Genomic DNA, 6,860 nt, shown 5'->3' with positions numbered 1-6,860 from the left:
CAGCTCTCAGTGTGTGCGATGCACGGGGGATGAAGACCAGTGACACATCTGTGGGGTTTGGTTCCCAGTCTGAAAGAAGGAGTTCTCTCCCTCTTAGGTTGGGGGGAAAGCTGAAAGTTTGTGTCTCTAGTCTTACCTGGGAACCCTTGGAGATCCCACAGGAGGAGGTGGACACTTGCTGCATACTTGTTCTGCTCGACCTTTCACCAGCGCAAGTTCACCAGGATAAGGGCAAAACGCACAAGAAAAAGATATGTTGGCACCGTGGTCCAGTGGGTTTCTCAGGTTCCTCATATCTCCTGACGTCAGGCTTCAAATGTCTCTTGGAAGTTTGTGTGTTTTCCTCATATGTCCAGTCACTTTCCAAGGCTATGTTTTAGGTGAAATGGTGAATCAGACTTCTCCTTAGCCTTTGTGTGTGTGTGTGTGTGTGTGTGTGTGTGTGTGTGTGTGTGTGTGTGTGTGTGTGTGTGAGAGCAGTGTAACATCAGGCATCCTGTCCAGGGTGGATCCTGCCTTATACTGTATGCTTCCTGGTGAAAACGACCGAATGAATATTTCAAATCGTAAAGCAAGAATGTCCTCAGATCAGCGCAATACAACCTAACTGGAAAGTTTTCTTTATTGTCTCAAGAGCCCTGCAGGCTGAACTGAACATATGAACAGACGGGTTCATGAACAGTACAAAGATGCCAAATGGGGAGAACAGTGTTCAGATACATGTAATATTCAGGGAGACTTTTGACTGGCCAACAACGTACAACATAAACTTTGTTGATCAAAATGGTTTTTAACATATGACTGGTTATCAGAAATAATCATAATTTTTTCCAGTTAACATTCAGGCCCAATGTCTGCTTACACATAATTAAGAAAATTCCAAAAAGCATAATATTTTGCTCTGAACCTGTAAGGAAGCATCAAGATTTTGTATCCAACAGGGAGATTAAAATGAAAAACTGCACATATTGTGTTCAACTACAGGAAGTAAAGATTTTTTTTTTTTTTAATTCTGTGTAATCACATGTTTTAGTTTGTAAATAATTTCTCACATTTCATATTTGTATGCAATGACATTTTTTTCATCGGTATTTGTTCCCATACTCATCCTCCCAAATGCTCGCACCGTATTTTTGGAAGCGGATACCCTCGTTCGGAGTCACGATGAAGGATCGATCACTGGGGACATGGAAGTTGAGACAGATGTTTTCCAAACACTTTTCTGGGAAGGTGTTGCACTCCACGAACACAGAGGCATAGAGCTCCCCTTCTCCCGCGATCTTGGTGAAGTCGCCGATCGGGATGCGAATGTAGCGGATCCTGGAGTCCTTTTTGAAACGCATCTCTGTCCCAGCGGAGACGTTCCCTGTCACACCTTCTTTTGAACCTTCCAAACCAGCACCAATTGTGACCACCATCTCTTCCATCCTCATCTTCTCCACACTGTAGTAAATGCGGATGCGTTTTCCAGTCGCGTTGGCAACGTGTGTGTTAGAGCTTTCTGCACCTCCCATGGTCACTTTGTTGAAGCCAAGACCTGCGCAAATCAACAGAAGAAAAACCATATGTGTGCTTCATACATATTACCAGTGTTATTGCTACAGTCTGCTTCTGTTCTACGGAGATGTTGGTGAGGTGGGGCTCAAGAGGCAGAACCATGAAACAACCTATGATGCTGTTTTAGTAACTTTTGTTTAATAAGATCCTGGTTTTTACCTGTCAGAGTCAGTCATTTTAATGCGACTATGGATTCATGAACATTTCATTCTTCATATGGTTTTTTGTGTGTTGTCTTTGAGTACGGATTTTATTTTCTTGGAATCGACTTTTTGGTCCTTCACTGTGCTTGATGTTTGGTGTGTTTCTTAATAATAAATGTTTTATTAATATTTTATTGTCATGTCTGGTTCCAGAAGGAAACGGCGGACCCAAGCGCAGAGCGCTAAACGTGGTGTATTCGGGGAAATCCAAGAGAGGTGGTCAAAGAACAGGCGATTGGTCTTCGAGGTACAAACGTCGTTACAGGGAGAATCCAAAAGGCGAGGTCGGTACACAGGCAAGGGGTCGATGATCATAAAGAGGTACAGGATCGTGGGAATAAGGGAGGGGATCGGGGAAGGCGTTAGGGAACAGGAATTAGAAGAACTAGGAGGTCGCAAACAACAAGGCTGAACGAGGTTCTGCGTCAGCTGCTGGTCTGACGCAGCTTTTTATGCCCCCGTCGGCTCGGAGGTGTGGGCGTGGCATTTATTTCATAAAGTTTGCGATAGAGGAGAAAAAAAGCTGTTTTTTTGCCCTGTAAAACCTTTCTTTCCTTGTAATGATTTCAGTGTTACTAAGGTTGATTCTTTTCTAGTGCTTCTTCTGTAGCCTGTGTTGTGTACTAAGTGACATCATTTGAGCACTTTAAGGCAAGTACTGTGCTCAACAGTACTACACCTGGATGAGGGAATTTCGATCTGCTAAATTTGGGGCCAAAGGCAGCCAATTCGACCACTACACTACCAGCTGCTCTCTACTGACTCCCCAAAAACAATTTATGGCATAAATTCAATCTAAATAATTTATTATTAAATTCGTTTCTCATTCCTGTGTCCTCCTGATAATGTGCAGTTGCTAAATTTCACTCATACTGCTTTTGTGTCTCACTCACGTCATCTCACTACTTTTGATATTTTCTATTATTGTTTGTCTGCATTGTTTTACCCTCTCCTATACTGCTCTCTTATACCCCCCTTCTGCTCCCTTTCCTCTGTGTTTCTCCTTGATCATATTAGTGCTTGATTCACTTTCCTGTCCGGATACACTCATGTTGTTATCACAGCAGCACACGACAAACTCAGAACGGTATCCAAAAGCAACGAAAGACACTTCCCATGAACCACTGTGTAATCAGCTCAAACAGATTTCCTCTCTCAGTGAGGAAGCACTGAGTATTATTCCAAGGAAGCAGTTTGGAACAGCAGAAACTTTCCATGTACCGTGGGAGAACCAAGAGTAAACACCACAGTACAGCTGTCACATTCGGAGGTCGCAGAGATGTGTGTCACTGTAAGGTCCCTAAATGGAGGAGTACTGTTAAACTCACGGGGGGGTGCAGTGGCGCAGTGGCACAGTGGCACAGTGACGCAGTGAGTTGGACCGGGTCCTGCTCTCCGGTGGATCTGGGGTTCGAGTCCCGCTTGGGGTGCCTTGTGACAGACTGGCGTCCTATCCTGGGTGTGTCCCCTCCCCCTCCAGCCTTACGCCCTGTGTTATCAGATTAGGCTCTGGCTCCCCGTGACCCAGAATGGGACAAGCGGTTCAGAAATGTGTTAAACTCATGTGCAGAGTAAAAATTCAAGTGCCCTGAGTAAATTCTGAAGTGAAGTGCAGGTATGATAGGAGAACCATGGAGCAAAGTGAAGCACAAAGCATTTTCTATAAGGACTGTGACTGGAATGGCAGCAGTGTGCTGAAAGATGGCTTAAACAGGACTGGGACAGGAACGCAGTGGAAAAGCACAGAAACTCAGGACTGGAACAGAAACACATTGTGACAAGATGTTCAGAAACCGACAAGTGGACAAGGATAAGGACAGCTAGAGAATGGCGATAAAAGCGGTAGATAGCTGATGAAGGACCCGCAACTGCACGGGCTTCTTGTTTGCCTTTTATAGCTTCTTCTGCAGTTGTATTTTTGAGAACAGCTGCATCGCGTTCTTCCAGATTATTTGGACCCAGACCTCTGATGATTACTTTCATTACCGCTCATGGCACACATGACAACAGCAAATACACATGCTTCCAGAAACAGTGAGTGTGTTTTTACCCAAACATGACAAGAAACCTGCAATTAAGTTTCTCTGTTCTGTCCTAAATGGGCCAGATACCGCCAGGTGAGAATTCTTACCTTTCGTTGAATTAACCCAGGTAAGTTCTCTGTGGTCCCTGTGCAGAATAAACTCTCGAACCAGCAGATACTATGTCAAGCTTTCCAGCGCCCGCTCAACACTACCTTCTCTAGCTTCTGGCAGGAGCTTTTGGCTCAGGCACAAAACTGGTCTCTCCTCCCCTCAAAGTTTTCTTTCATCAGTTTCCTTGTTTTAGAGGGCGGATACTTTTTAACGCGGGGGTGCGGTGGTGCGGTGGGTTGGACCTCAGTCCTGCTGTCCGGTGGGTCTGGGGTTCAAGTCCCGCTTGGGGTGCCTTGCGAAGGACTGGCGTCCTGTCCTGGGTGTGTTCCCTCCCTCTCTGGCCTTACGCCCCTGTGTTCCCGGGTAGGCTCTGGTTCCCCGTGACCCCGTATGGGACAAGTGTGTGTGTGTGTGTGTGTACATGCGTACTTTTTAACGCATGGTACGAACAATTGAAATTGCCCAGTTCACATGAAACACCCGTCTTTGGACTGTGGAGGAAGTCAGAGAACCTAGAAAAAAGCTAAGGAAACATGGAAACTCCCCACACACTGAGCTGCATTCAGATCCATATGTGAACGCCCAGCCAAGGCACTGCGAGACACCAGTGTAACCTACCGTGCCACCGAATGCACATATTCGGCGTTAAAGACTCTTTGTTACAAGTCCTAAAATAAAGTGCATAACCCTCTTATGACACCTACAAACTTCACTATTGTGGGTCAAGTGCCAGTATCAGGAATTGGGCTTTTGAATTGCATCAGTTCTATTTGCCAAAGATGTGGTCCTGTTCAACCTCATCTTAAATACAGACTAGTGCAATAGAAATGCTTTCATAAAGCTATTTTTATATCTACTGGCCACAGAGGAAAGGAACAGAAAAACTCCCAACTGAAAGTCAAGGGAGAAAAAACCTCTTGGGTCCATGTGCCAGTGGCTGCCCACCCCTCCTAGCTTGATTTCCCAGTTCAGCAAGCTATGTCTCATCCATCATGGTGGTTGGTCATCATCTTCAGTCTCCACGGAGTGTGTCGGTAACTGCCGGCCGGCCTCCTCAGGTCTTATTGTAGGAAACAACGCTCAACAAGAAGAAACTGTTCGTAATTTATCACTTATAGAAATAAGTTTAATCCGTTTTGACACAGAGGTGGGAAAAATAGAAACACAACCAAGTGGAATTAAATTTCGTGGTGATATGCCAGAGTGAACATGTAAGACTTAAGCCTGGATTTAAAGGCTGAGACATACAGGATATCCCTGACAGTATTGTTGAAATGTTTAGTAATTGCTTATTGTACTCTGTGTAGGTAACTCTGTGTTGTTTTATGTAGCACCATGGTCCTGGAGAAATGTTGTTTCGTTTCACTGTGTTATTATACCAGCTGCATATGGCTGAAATGACAATAAGCATTTCTTGCCTTGCCCTGTCTTGTCTTGCAGCCTGGATCCAGTAAACAAAGATCATGACTTGATATAAGAATCAACAATCTGACAAAGGTAAACTGGAGTAATGCCATGTACCGCTTTATAGGTCAGAAGTATTATTTTATAATCAACTCTAAATTGTCATGGCGACACAATGGAAGCCGGAGCGAAGGTGACTGGGACCCAATCGCAGATTCTGTTTAATGAGCAGTCAGTCCAAAATCACAAGACAAGAGCGGTAGTCAGGGACAGGCATGGGTCGGGCGATGTGCGTTCAGGGTTTCGGGGACAGACAAGGAACGCAGTCGATGAGAATGAAGCAAGGTCAGAAGCCAGAGGAGGAAGACGTAGAAAGGATGGGTTCACTGTCGAGACTGGAGACGCAGTTGCTCGTGAGAGGTTCCGCAATCAGGCGTAGGCTCCCGGTCCTTTTAACGCCTGCCGCCTTGATGGGGGCGGGTGTGGGCTGAGTGCATGTGACAGTACCCCCCCCACGGCCGGCTCCAGCTGCTTGACGCACCCCCCCCGGGGCGGTGCCGGGGCCGGGGCGCCAGCCAGTCCATATGGTCCCTGTGAAAATCAGAGATCAACCGTGGGTCCAGAACATCCAGAGTGGGTACCCAACATTGTTTCTTTGGACCGTAGCCCTCCCAGTCCACCAGGTACTCTAAGGCCCCCTTGTCACCGCCGGCAGTCCAGAAGGGCCCGGACCAAGTAGGGAGGAGGATCTCTCATCTGTACAGGCGGAGGAGGTGCAACTGCCCGTGGGGCCTGAAAGAGGCAGGTGCAATATGGCTTGAGGAGGGAGACATGGAATGTAGGACATATACGCATTGTCGGTGGCAGTTGCAGCCAATACCTCATCCGGTTGACCTGACGGAGCACCTTGAAAGGGCCAACGTATCAAGGGCTGAGCTTTCTCGAGGGGAGCTGCAGTTTCATATCGTGAGTGGACAACCAGACTTTCTGGCCAGGAAGGAAGGAAAGGGTGTGGCGGTGCCAATCGGCCTGTTGTTTCATCCGTCATGTGCTCTGTTGTAGGTGCTCTCTAACGGCATGCCAGGCCTGTTCACTGCTCTGATGCCAGGTGTCGACCGCGGGTACTTCGCTGGGTCCAGGGAAACAGCGGGGGTTGATACCCTAGAACACAGACCCCTGTAGAGGTGTGGGATAAGGCATTATGAGCATACTTAGCCCAGGGTAGGAACTGGGACCACTGTGGCTGTCGGTGGCAACAATAACTCCTGAGGAATCAGCCGATGTTCTGATGTAACCTCTCCACCTGGCCATTTGCTTTCTGTGGTACCCTGACGTGAGACTCAGAGTCACCCCAACTTACGCCAGAACACCCTCCAGGTTGCGATGGTCTGTGAGCACCAGAAATGTGCCGCCCCCTTGAGCCAGTAGGTTCATTCCTCCAACACCAATTTGACAACAATGCACGATGGGGTTCGGTTCAGAGTGCAGACTTGAGCACTCCCTGTTGACTCTGTTGTAATTGCGTTTGGCTGGGGACAGCTTACAGGATAAGTATGTGCAA

At 47.0% G+C, this 6,860-nt stretch overlaps 1 long non-coding RNA gene across 1 annotated transcript; it reads right to left on the bottom strand.

Annotated features, from left to right (window-relative positions):
- Positions 1–588: 588 nt before the first annotated feature.
- LOC108922766 (uncharacterized) lies at positions 589–4,069 on the bottom strand. The gene is made up of 2 exons (XR_001965159.2): positions 3,892–4,069; positions 589–1,537 (listed from the first exon to the last, which is right to left on the bottom strand). It is a non-coding gene; the product is annotated as an uncharacterized LOC108922766 (long non-coding RNA).
- Between the last annotated feature and the right edge of the window lie 2,791 nt (positions 4,070–6,860).

This window comes from Scleropages formosus, chromosome 9 (assembly GCF_900964775.1).
Source record: "Scleropages formosus chromosome 9, fSclFor1.1, whole genome shotgun sequence".
Lineage (NCBI taxonomy): Eukaryota > Metazoa > Chordata > Actinopteri > Osteoglossiformes > Osteoglossidae > Scleropages > Scleropages formosus.
This window is presented reverse-complemented; position numbering and strand designations above follow the sequence as displayed.